Raw genomic sequence first — 13,612 nt, forward strand, 5'->3', positions numbered from 1 at the left:
CAGTAAAATGGACAAAGGAAGAGGAGCAAAAATTCAACTATATCAAGGGGCAATTGATCCGTGCTCCGGTGTTAGTCTTGCCAGCCCTGGAAAAACCATTCCAGCTGTACGTCAACAATGCCGAAGGAATGGCCCAAGGGGTACTCACCCAACTAAGAGGAGGAAAGCGGCAACCCGTGGCTTTCCTGTCAAAAATGTTAGACCCGGTATCGCGTGGATGGCCCACCTGTATCCAAGCAGTGGCAGCGACAGCGGTATTGGTAGAGGAAGCCCGGAAACTAACCTTTGGAGGGAAGATCACAGTGCATTCTCCCCACTCGGTCAGCACCCTACTAGCCCAGAAGGCACATCGGTGGCTCACTGACTCCCGCATTCTAAAGTACGAAACTATACTGATGACCGGAGAAGACCTAAACTTCGCAAAGGATTCCAGTTGCAACCCAGCCCAGTTCCTCTATGGAGGACTAGAAGAAAAGGAGTCAGAACACGACTGTATTGAATTGCTGGACTTGCAAACAAAGAGCCGGGAGGACTTACAGGAAGTTCCCCTGGGAGAAGGACAGGAATTGTATATAGATGGATCCTCACGATGTATTGATGGAGTACGGCACAGCGGATATGCCATCATTGACGGAGAGACTGAAAGAATAGTGGAGTCCGGGAGATTACCGGGAAACTGGTCGGCCCAGTCATGCGAATTATACGCACTCCAGAGGGCTCTGAGGATATTGGAGAAGAGGATCGGAACAATATACACTGACTCTAAGTACGCCTATGGGATAGTACATACCTTTGGGAAGATATGGAAAGAAAGAGGACTGATAACGGCCAGAGGAAAGGGACTGGCACACGAGCAAATGATAAGTATGACATTGGAAGCCCTGGCCCTACCAACTGAGATTGCGGTAGTACATGTACCCGGACACCAAAAAGGATCAACACCTGAAGCAGTAGGGAACCGTCTAGCCGATGGGGAGGCCAAACGAGCAGCCGTTGAAGACCCGATCCAACTCCTGACCTTGATACCAGTGAGGGAAGGACTTACTAAACAACCTATGTTTACCCAAATAGAGATTGATAACATGAACCAACTAGGAGCCCGAAAAGACACTGATGGTAAATGGACGGTCCCGGATGGGAGACAGGTACTAAATAAGGAAGTAACCCGCAACATCCTCCAACAGTTGCACCATCAAACCCACTGGGGAGTACAGGCCATGTGCGACACAATTCTGAGGGACTATGTATGCAAAGGAATATACACACTGGCCCAGCAAGAGATAACTGGATGTCCGACGTGCCAGCGGATAAACAAGAAAGTGATGCGATCCACTCCAAGAGGTGGCCAGCCACTGGCCATGAGACCGTTCCATAGAGTCCAGATCGACTTTACCGAACTACCCTCAGTGCAGAGATGGAAGTACCTGTTAGTAATAGTGGATCATTTTACCCACTGGGTGGAAGCATACCCGACCACAAAGGCCGATGCGCCTACAGTAGCCCGAATACTACTAGAAAACATAATCCCCAGATATGGGATCATGGGGTCCATAGACTCGGACAGAGGGACACACTTTGCCTCCAAGACGCACCAGTTGATTTGTGATGCATTGAGTATCCAATGGAAATACCATACCCCGTGGCATCCCCAGAGTTCGGGACGGGTGGAAAGGATGAACAGTACCTTAAAGGCGCAATTGACCAAATTAATGCTAGAAACCAAGTTACCCTGGACTAAGTGTCTCCCCATCGCCCTGTTAAGAATCCGAACAGCACCCAGGAAGGATATAGGAATCTCCCCCTATGAAATGCTGTTTGGACTCCCGTATTGGAATAAGGTAGAAGGGTACCCCACGCTACAAGGGGGTGATATTTTTATAAGGAACTATTTACTGGCACTATCTCATTCCTTTGCAGAACTGCGGAAGAAGGGTCTCTTGGCCCAGACTCCGCCGCTCGACTTTGCTTTACATCAGATCGTGCCTGGAGATTGGGTTCTGGTACGAACCTGGAAGCCGGAGAAGTTACAACCACAGTGGGAAGGCCCTTTCCAGGTCCTGTTAACCACCGAGGCGGCCGTACGAACAAAAGAGAAAGGGTGGACCCACGCATCCAGAATAAAGGGACCAGTTAAGCCTGAGGGACACACGGAGTGGACCTGTGTTCCCAGTGAAGAACCGTTGGTGGTGAAACTGAAAAGGCAACAAAAATGAACTCAATGTGGACTGTTACATTATTGACTGTAATATATTTAATTCTGTATGTGGGAAAAATAGAAGGGAAATGTGACAAGTGTAGGAACCGAGTTTTGGAGAAAGGAAAAGAACGACCCGGGGCCCTTGTGTCACATTCACATGTAAATGACCAATGTTATGGAAAAGAAAAAGAGGAATGTGAAGAGGGAGGAATAAAATATACCCTGAGAAAGAACAGGGGATACCCCGGTGGATCAGTGAGAGAAGAAAAAGGAGAAGGGAGAAGTTGGAGTGTACAAGAAAGTACATGCCCTGAGACAGAATGGATATGTGAAAGGAAAGAAAAAGGAAGGGCAGAGTTTGGTGGAGTCAGAGAAGAATGGGGAACCTATGGAAAAACAAGACCGGAAATGAAGGAAAACCTGTTTATAGACTTAGCAACTCGAATAGCTACAAGTTTAAATGTAAGTGACTGTTGGGTTTGTGGGGGACCCCACATGAGCGAGCAATGGCCATGGATAGGTGAGAGTTTGAGTGTGTGGGAGCTATTGGCTCATGATTGGGATAAGAAAAGGACTGGGAGGACGCAAGAATGGAAGTTAACAAACTATCCGGAAGGACAAGTATGTGTAGAAAGAAAAGGGAAGGTGAAAGTAGGAGAAAGCCCATGTCAGAGTATAAAGTTGGCTAAAACAAAAAAATAATGCCACTTGGTGGCCCGAGGAGCCGACTTGGTACATAACTAAAGGGGCAAAGGACAATTGTACGGCTATGGGAAACAATTCGGGAATCTGGAATTGCAGTGGGCATAACCCGTACGAAGGAATTCCCAGTGTTTGGAAAGCCTGGCGGAAAGCAAGGAAAGGAGGATTTGTCCCAGAAGGTCTGTTCTGGATTTGTGGGAATCAGGCATACACCAAATTGCCGAAAGGATGGGGAGGAGTTTGTTTCTTAGGCCTTATAAGGCCAGAGTTCTTCCTCCTACCCCAGGATGAAGATAGGGAATTGGGAATCAAGTTATTTGACTCACTGAGAAGGGAGAAGCGGGAGATAAAGGTGGGAGAATGGGGCGACGAGTGGCCTCCAGCACGCATCATTGAATATTACGGACCAGCAACTTGGGCCCAGGATGGGTCATGGGGTTACCGAACCCCGGTATATATGTTAAATCGAATAATACGCCTACAAGCTGTAGTAGAGGTGATCACCAACCAAACCGCATTGGCTCTGGAATTGCTGGCTGAGCAGCAAAGCCAGATGAGAACAGCCATATACCAAAATCGATTAGCATTGGATTACCTATTGGCCTCCGAGGGAGGGGTCTGTGGAAAGTTCAATCTGACAAACTGTTGCCTAAAGATAAATGATAATGGAAAGGCAGTGTTGAAAATATCCGACAAAATTCGGAAGTTGGCCCATGTGCCAGTACAAACTTGGAGATCCTTAGGGAACCTGAGTTGGCTGGATAGTCTGCTGGGAGGAAGCTGGTGGCGAATAGCCCTGTTAATATTAGGCGGAATACTCATAATGATAATCATATTACCATGCTTAATACCCTGCTTGAGAGCATTAATAACGCGAGTAGTAGTACAGGTAATGCAGCCAGGGAACCCAGCTGACCCGGCTAAAATGCTGTTGCAACGAGGCAGGGAACTGGAAGAGTGGAATCCCTGGACAAATCCTTAGCACACTCTAAAAAGAAAAAGGGTGGAATTGTAAGAAGAGAAAGGGTTAAGGTTAGACTGTGCTAAGATCTAAGCTTACAAAACATATGCTGACACATTGCTAAATAAGGATATAAGATTCTTGCAAAACTGTATAGGTACAATCTGTACCTTGTGGTAATCATGAAGAACTAAAAAGGAGTCATTAAGCTAGGAGCTGAGAGCGGAGGTGGATGAAACAGATGGAGATAAGCTGTACTCTTGTGGCTAACTCCAAGGCCGATGAGTGTTTGAAAACTTGGCAGACATGGCTCTGCGGATGGCTAACTCCAAGGACAGAGGATATGAGAAAATGTGTATGTGACCCCCGAAATGTACAAGCCTGTGGGGAGGGGGAGAGTGGAGCTGACTATGAATAATTGTAGGAATGATACAGCAACTGAGGGACACGTGATAACCTACTTGAAACTGTATAAAAGGAAATGAAATGTAATGCTCTGGGCTCAATACTGCTGGAGCAGTTTTGGGTCCGACTCTGCAGACTCGTGAAAAATAAAGCTTTGCCGCTTTGCAGTTTGCTGAGACTCAGAGTGTAGGATTATTTCTGACAATTTTCTTTGAACTTTAAATTTTTTAGTTCTGTCCCTTAAAATTACTAGTCTAACGCTTGAAGCTTCAAACACCACTCTGGACTGTGAGTGGAAAAATCCAGGCTGACAGGCAACTGCATGTAGATGCCAATTTACAGAAGCCTAAACTGTATACTGTACTGATAGCTGGTTGTGTTCTCCTGGGTTGCCATAAATTCCTTGCACTTACAAATTCTTAATAAGGTCACATATAACGATTCAGTAAAAAGTTTCGCACAAGCGTTAATCCCAGTACTCAAATCGGTGTGTAAATCGATTACATTAAGGCCGAAATTGCAATATAAAAACGCACCAAATGGATCACAGAAACCCTGCTGGGCTATAATGCTCAACACAGATTCAATCGGACAGCAGCGGCGCTGTTCAGACTCCTCGCCTGCAGGTGGCGGTGTTTTCACTGAAATGCGCAGCGCCCGCCTGAGCGTTAACCGCACGTTGCCTAGCCCCCTCACGTGCCCGGCAGTTACCGAGTGACACGTCATCAGTGCGGGCCATCTTGCGCTGATTGGCCGAGAACCGCAGCGGGAGCTAATGGTGAAATCTGACCGCAGGAAACGACTTTGCTAGAGAAAAGTGGGAGGAAAACGGAAGAGAGGTAAGAAGGAAGCAAATTCAGCCCTGGGCCAAACTGTTTTCGGTAAATTAGCGGCTGGCGCCATCCTGTTTCACGACCTTAAACATCCCGAGTGCCTGTAGGACTCACTCAGTGGAAAATATTTATGCTCAGCTGGAATGCGCAGTCAGCTACATGCACAGGGTGGGCATATTTATACTCAATTATTATCTGATAGATTTCCCTGTGATTACTTTTATGAGTTATATTTTATTTGAGTAGTTGTTTCTGATGACGCTTCGCTTCTGAGATCACAATGAGTGCAGTTGCATCATGATGCTGCCCTGACCTCATAAGATGTGGGAGCTCTCTACTCCCCTGCCCGTCTACTTTATTCAAAAGGTCGGAGAAAGCTTCTTTAAATGTATCTTAAACATTAACTTTACAAGTAGTAGCATTACATCAGATTGTTTTCTTGCAACCACAACAATAGTGGTCATTAATCTTTTAAATACGAATAGAGTGATTTTCCCCATTTGTGATTAAAAACATGAATTCATAACTTTGATAGTGGATATAAAGTATTAGAAGGAACAAATGTCAGCAATTAACATTGAATCAAATTCTTAAATTTCCATTTTTCTTTGACTTAAAGTGAGTCGATTTTTTTTTGCTATATGCTCAAGTTCATGCGTGTGCAGGTGCATTGAAGGATTTACTCGCCCTGGTATTAGAGGACATGGTATCAGATAAGAGGCAGAAGAAAAATAATTATAAATTATACACAATCTTTACAGGAAAATACAATTCAAATATTAAAAGATCATTTTAGTGCAAAGTGTTGCTAAATTGTAACGATTAGGTATTGCCTGTTGGCTCAACAGTCAGATGGTTGAAAGGAAGTAGCTCACAAACTGGAGAAAATCTGTCGGTGCTGTAAATCCAAGCGTTGCACACAAAATGCTGGAGGAACTCAGCAGGTCATGCAATATCTATGGAAAAGAGGACATAATTGATGTTTCGGGGTGAGATCCTTCATCGGGACCCTTCTTCATTGAAAGGAAGTACCTGTTCTTGAACATGGTGGTGCAGGACATCAGGCTTCTGTACCCCCTGCCTGATGATAGCTTCAAGAAGATGGCATGGCCCGGATGGTGGGATTTTTTTGATAATAGAAGTTGCCTTCTTGAGGCATAACCTCCTATAGATACTGCCAGTGGTGTGGAGGAATGTGTCTGTGATGTATTGGCGAGAATCCATTACTCTCTGCAGCTTCTTCCAATCCTGCATATTTGAATTTCTGTACCAGACCATGGTACAACCTGTAAGGATATTTTCAACAGTACTTACGTAAGTTTACTAGAGTGTCCAATTACAAGCTGAATCTCCTAAGAAAGAAGAAAAACACTGGTGTGCTTTCCTTACGATTGTATCGATGTGCTGGGCCTCTTAGGCTAATGCCCAGAAATTTAAAGCTATTGACTCTCTCTGTCACCAATCACCAATGTAGACTGGTGCATGTTTCTGCTCCTTCCCCTTCCTGAAGTCAACAGCCAGCTCTTTAGTTTTGCTGATGTTGAGCAAGAGATCGATTTTGTGGGATGACTCAAACAGGTGACCTATCTCATTGCAGTAAGATGGCTCATTCCCACCTGTGATTGATCCAACAATTGCAGTGTGATCAGTGAATTTGAAGATGTCTTGCAATGGTGCTTACCCACACAGTCATGTTTATAGAGAGCAGAATAGGGAGCTAAGCACTGCAACCTCTGTGATGAAGGTCAGTGAAGATGCAGTATAGTCCTTACTGATAGATAGATAGATAGATAGATACTTTATTCATCCCCATGGGGAAATTCAACTTTTTTTCCAATGTCCCATACACTTGTTGTAGCAAAACTAATTACATACAATACTTAACTCAGTAAAAAAATATGATATGCATCTAAATCACTATCTCAAAAAGCATTAATAATAGCTTTTAAAAAGTTCTTAAGTCCTGGCAGTTGAATTGTAAAGCCTAATGGCATTGGGGAGTATTGACCTCTTCATCCTGTCTGAGGAGCATTGCATCGATAGTAACCTGTCGCTGAAACTGCTTCTCTGTCTCTGGATGGTGCTATGTAGAGGATGTTCAGAGTTTTCCATAATTGACCGTAGCCTACTCAGCGCCCTTCGCTCAGCTACCGATGTTAAACTCTCCAGTACTTTGCCCACGACAGAGCCCGCCTTCCTTACCAGCTTATTAAGACGTGAGGCGTCCCTCTTCTTAATGCTTCCTCCCCAACACGCCACCAGAAAGAAGAGGGCGCTCTCCACAACTGACCTATAGAACATCTTCAGCATCTCACTACAGACATTGAATGACGCCAACCTTCTAAGGAAGTACAGTCGACTCTGTGCCTTCCTGCACAAGGTATCTGTGTTGGCAGTCCAGTCTAGCTTCTCGTCTAACTGTACTCCCAGATACTTGTAGGTCTTAACCTGCTCCACACATTCTCCATTAATGATCACTGGCTGCATATGAGGCCTAGATCTCCTAAAGTCCACCACCATCTCCTTGGTCTTGGTGATATTGAGGCGCAGGTAGTTTGAGTTGCACCATATCACATATGTTGCACCAGATCGACATCTGCCGAAGAGGAGGTTGAGTATCTAGAGCTTTGCTTGCTGAAGCTTCTTGATAAGTTTAGGTGGGATAATTTTGTTAAACACGGAGTTGTAGTAAGAAAGATCTAATGACAGTGATACTCTAGAATGTTGTATGTTGATCTGCAGAACTTCAATATTGGTTGTAACTTTGGCTATTCAGAGTTTGAGCAGCATTAGATTTGTTTACATGCATTCCAAAGTTCTAATGCCTTTTATTGCAATTTAATGATGGCAGTCTTAGACGTATATAACTGGTACTGTTACATTATAAAAAGAACACCTTTGAATGCAACAGATGTTAGATCTTTCCCATGTGAATTCTTAGATTGTGCCTAGTTGGCCGGCTGTTGGCGCAGTGACAACAGTGCCAGGCTTTGGAATGGAGGTTCCCAGGTTCGAATCCATTGGGCCGTTCCCGAGTACGCTTTCCATCCATGTCGGGTTGAGTGTTGAGCTCGCAACTCGACCTTGTAAAATAAAGAAAAATACTGCGACGTGTCTGTGTAATGAGTGGCGCACCACACAGTCTTTTGTTCCGTGCCTTGTAAGGCATGAAAATGCCCGACGCTGGCCTCTCAGGCGTCAGGCCTGAGTCGACGACATCATCATCATCATCATCATCATCATAATCCACAAAGTATGTGACCGTCTTTTGTATTAATTCATGGTTCGCATTTGCAATTATCAGGCATCATTATATCACAAACAAGAGAAAACCCGCAGATGCTGGAAATCCAAGCAACACACACAAAATGCTGGAGGAACTCAGCAGGCCAGGCAGTATCTGTGGAAAAAGTACAGTTGATGTTTCAGGCTGAAACCCTTTGGCAGGACTCATTATATCCCCAGATTTGTTTATCCTTTGGCATTTTTCTCTTGTCATGGTCATGGTCCACGTAGGTACTAATGAAATTGGTAGTACTAGAAAGGAGATGCTTTGAAGAATTACGAAGAGTTCTTGGCAAAATTGAAAATCAGAACCATAATCTTTAGTTGGGTAACGTGCCAAAGATGAATAAGATTAGGGGAGTAATTTCATGGCTCATAATGTGGCATAGTAGAAATGAATTCCGATACTAGGGAAGGAAAGAGCTGTTCTGCTGTTGTGGGCTTCACCTGAATCATGCTAGGTGGGACCAGTATCCTGACAAATTACATCAATAAAGTAGTAGACTACTCTTTAAACAAAGCATGGGGGTTCTAGTCAGTAGCACTTACATCCACTGTGATGAACTGCTTTGAGTGGTTGGTGATGAAACGTATCAATTCCTGCATGATTGTACCATGAACTCTGGAAAGGAAAAGGGTGGTGGCCTGTGCTTTTTGGTCACTTCTCTTTGGTGCACCGACATGGCAGTTATGCTGAAATCGTGTTCCATAAGAAATAGGAGCAGGAGTAGGCCATCTGGCCCATCAAGCTTGCTCCACCACTCAATAAGATCATGACTGATCTGACCATGGACTCAACTCCACCTACCTGCCTTTTCTCCATAAACCTTAATTCCCCTACTATGCAAAAATCTATCCAACCTTGTCTAAAATATGTTTATTGAGGTGGCTTCCACAGCTTCATTGGGCAGAGAATTTCACAGATTCACCATTCTTTGGAGTTTCTCCTCAGCTCTGTCCTAAATTTACTCCCCCAGATCTTAAGGTTATGTCCCCTAGTTCTGTCTCACCTACCCATGGAAACAACTTTCCTGCCTCTATCTTATCTATCCCTTTCATAATTTTATATGTCTCTATAAGATCTCCTCTCATCTCCTCTCAATCTCTCCTCATAGTCTAACCCCCTCAACTTCGTGGACCTCCACTGCACCACCTCCGAAGTCAGTATGTCCTTCCCCTGACTTGGAGCACATACCGATCGAACACAGACCATTCTATTTGCCTCGGGGCGTTCCCATTTGTGATTCTGACCGCAGTTTATATACCACCAGTGGCAGACTATAAGAAAGCACTTACAACTCTGCACAATGTCACCTCTAGACAAGAATCGGCCCGTCCCGACACATTTCAACTTATAGTTGGAGACTTCAAGCAGGCCTGTTTGAAGAAAACCCTGCCCAATTATAACCAGCATATAACCTTTAGCACCAGAGGTCCCAACCACACTAGACTACTGCTACACTACGAGAAAGAATGCCAGTCTTTCCTTGCCTAAACTGCGTTTTGGTTATTTGGACCACTTGGCTGTCCTTCTACTACCTGCATACAGACAAAGCCTAAAAAGCAAGGCTCCAGAGATTAAGACAGCTAAGAGGTGGTCATGGGAGACTGAGGAATGATAACAGGATTGCTTTGAGTCAGTGGACTGGGCCATGTTCAAGCACTTACCTGTGGATCTGAATAACAACACTGGGGTTGTAACAGACTTGATTAAAACAGCTGTAGATGAGTGTGTTCTCACTAAATTTTACAGGGTCTTCTGCAATCAGAAGCCCTGGATGAACCATGAAATTTGTAATTTGCTGAGGGCCAGATCAGAGGCATTCAAGACTGGAGATCTAGAATGCTATAAGAAAGCAGGTGTGATCTCCGATCGAAGTGGAGATTCTGGACTAAACTGAAATTGAATGCCATAACCTCCTACAAAATTAAATGAAGCAACATGATGGACAGCAGGGCTTTGCTTCCAGATAACTGCAGTGCCTTCTGTGCTCATTTTGACGATCAGAACATGGGTGAACAATCATGAATCCTCACATCTCCTGATGAGCCTTTGGTCTCAGTATCTGAAGATAACATGTGGACTGTCTTCAGGAGGGGGAATCCAAGGAAAGCATCTGGTCCAGATGGGGAACCTAGACATATACTAAAGACTTGTGCTGACCAACTGGTTGGTGTCTTCACAGCTATCTTCAACCACTTGCTTCGGCAGAGTGTGATACCCACCTGCTTCAATCATACAGGTGCCTAAGAAGACCTACCACAATAACTATCATCTAGTTGCACTTACATCCACAGTGCTGAAGTGTTTTGAGAGGCTGGTGTTGAAACATATCAGCTCCTATCTGAGTGACAACTCAGATCCGCCCTAGTTTGCCTACCAGAGCAACATGTACACAGCAGATGCCATCTCACTGGTTCTCTTATTCATTAAAGCTCAGCACTTAATATCATCATCCCTTCAAAACTAATCAGTAAACTTCTAGACCTGAGCCTCAATACCTCCTTGTGCAATTGGGTCCTGGATTTCCTCACTTGCAGACCCCAGTCGGTTTGGATTGGAAAAAAACATCTCCAAGATCTCCATCAGCACTGATGCACCACAGAGCTGTGCGCTTAGGCCCCTGTCTACTCGCTTTACGCCTATGACTGTGTGGCTAAGTGCAGCTCCTACACTATATTCAAGTTTGCTGATGACACCACTGTTCAGAGCCATCTCAAAGGTGGTGATGCATCAGCATACAGGAGGGAGATTGAAAAATTGTCTGAATAGTGTCATAACAACAAATTTAACTCAATGTCAGCAAAACCAAAGAACTGATTGTAGCCTTCAGGAGAAGGAAATCAGAGGTCCATGTAGCCTCTATATTCCTGTGCATTTCCATTGTAGGCCGTGATGCAACCAGTCAGAATGCTTTCCACTGTACATCTGTAGAAGTTTGTCAGAGTCTTAAATTAAGTTCAAGTCAACTTTTATTGTCATTTTGACCATAACTGCTGGTACTGTGCATAGTAAAAATGAGACAACGTTTTTCAGGACCATGGTTTACATGACACAGTACAAAAAACTAGACTGAACTACGTAATTAAAAAAAACAGAGAAAGCTACACTAGACTACAGACCTACACTGGACTGCATAAAGTGCACAAAAACAGTGCAGGCATTACAATAAATAATAACCAGGACATTAGGGCAAGGTGTCAGTCCAGGCTTTGGATATTGAGGAGTCTGATAGCTTGGGGGAAGAAACTGTTACATAGTCTGGTCGTGAGAGCCCGAGTGCTTCGGAGCCTTTTCCCAGACGGCAGGAGGGAGAAGAGATTGTATGAGGGGTGCATGGAGTCCTTCATAATGCTGTTTCCTTTGCGGATGCAGCGTGTAGTATAAATGTCCGTGATGGCAGGAAGAGAGACCCCGATGATCTTCTCAGCTGACCTCACTATCCACTGCAGGGTCTTGCGATCCGAGATGGTACAATTTCCAAACCAGGCAGTGATGCAGCTGCTCAGGATGCTCTCAATACAACTCCTGTAGAATGTGATGAGGATGGGGGGTTGGGAGATGGACTTTCCTCAGCCTTCGCAAAAAGTAGAGATGCTGCTGGGCTTTCTTTGCTATGGAGCTGGTGTTGAGGGATCAGGTGAGATTCTCCGTCAGGTGAACACCAAGAAATTTGGTGCTCTTTATGATCTCTACCGAGGAGCCGTCGATGTTCAGTGGGGAGTGGTTACTCCGTGCCCTCCTGAAGTCTACAACCATCTCTTTTGTTCACATTAAGAGACAGGTTGTTGGCTCTGCACCAGTCCGTTAGCCACTGCACCTCCTCTCTGTAAGCTGACTCATCGATCTTGCTGATGAAACCCACCACGGTCATGTCATCAGTGAACTTGATGATATGGTTCGAGTTGTGTGTTGCAGCACAGTCGTGGGTCAGCAGATTGAACAGCAGTGGACTGAGTACGTAGTCTTGGGGAGCCCCCATGCTCAGTGTGATGGTGTTGGAGATGCTGCTCCCAATCCGGACTGACTGAGGTCTCCCAGTCCGGAAGTCTAGGATACAGTTGCAGAGGGAGGTGTTCAGGCCCAGTAGGCTCAGCTTTCCAATCAGTTTCTGAGGGATGATTGTGTTGAATGTTGAACTGAAGTCTATGAACAGCGTCGGAACGTATGTGTCTTTTTTGTCCAGGTGGGTTAGGGCCAGGTGGAGGGTGATGGCAATGGCATCATCTGTTGAGCAGTTGGGACGGTATGCAAACTGCAGGGGGTCCAGTGAGGGGGGCAGCAAGGTCTTGATATGCCTCATGACGAGCCTCTCGAAACACTTCGTGATGATGGATGTAAGTGCAACGGGATGGTAGTCATTTAGGCAGGACACTGAAGACTTCGTCGGCACAGGGATGATCATGGCGGCCTTGAAGCACGTTGGAATGGTGGTGCTGCTCAGGGAGATGTTGAAGATGTCAGTGAGAACATCTGCTAGCTGGTCTGCACATCCTCTGAGCACTCTACCAGGGATGTTGTCTGGTCCAGCAGCCTTCCGTGGATTGACCCTGCACGGGGTTCTTCTCACGTCGGCCACGGAGAGACACAGCACCTGGTCATTTGTAGGAGGGGTGGACTTTCTTGCCGCCACGTCATTTTCTGCCTCAAACCGGGCGTGAAGTTATTCAGTGCATTTGGGAGGGAGGCATCACCTGCACAGTCAGGTGATGTTGTCTTGTAATTGGTGATGTCCTGGATGCCCTTCCACATGTGTCGCGTGTCACCGCTGTCCTGGAAGTGACTGGATTAGCTGGACATGTGCACGCTTTGCCCCTCTGATGGCTCGGGACAGTTTGGCCCTTGCTGTTGTTAGAGCTGCCTTGTTGCCTGCTCTAAAGGCAGAGTCGCGGGACCTCAGCAGCGCACGCACCTCTGCGGTCATCCAAGGCTTCTGGTTGGCACATATAGTGATGGTCTTGGACAGAGTAACATCATCAATGCACTTGCTGATGTAGCTGGTCACTGATTCTGTGTACTTCTCTAAGTTGGTAGAGTCACCATCGGTTGCAGCCTCCCTGAACGTGTGCCAGTCAGTGTGCTCAAAGCAGTCCTGAAGAGCAGAGATGGCTCCTGCTGGCCAGTTTTCACCTGCTTCTGAACTGGTCTGAAGCGCCTGGCGAGCGATCTGTATGCTGGGATTAGCATAACAGAGATGTGGTCTGAGTATCCAAGGTGGGGGCAGGGCT

General features: G+C 45.6%; 1 protein-coding gene across 5 annotated transcripts in view; it reads left to right on the top strand.

The window, feature by feature from the left end:
* The first annotated feature begins 4,965 nt into the window (after positions 1-4,965).
* The window catches only part of odr4 (odr-4 GPCR localization factor homolog), an 89,463-nt gene continuing 80,816 nt past the window's right edge, over positions 4,966-13,612 (top strand). For all 5 annotated transcript variants that reach the window (XM_073063266.1, XM_073063267.1, XM_073063265.1 and 2 more), the window contains exon 1: positions 4,966-5,104. The gene's annotated coding sequence lies outside the window, so the exon portion shown is untranslated. The remainder of the gene's footprint in view (positions 5,105-13,612) is intronic.

Source organism: Hemitrygon akajei, chromosome 12 (assembly GCF_048418815.1).
Source record: "Hemitrygon akajei chromosome 12, sHemAka1.3, whole genome shotgun sequence".
Classification (NCBI taxonomy): domain Eukaryota; kingdom Metazoa; phylum Chordata; class Chondrichthyes; order Myliobatiformes; family Dasyatidae; genus Hemitrygon; species Hemitrygon akajei.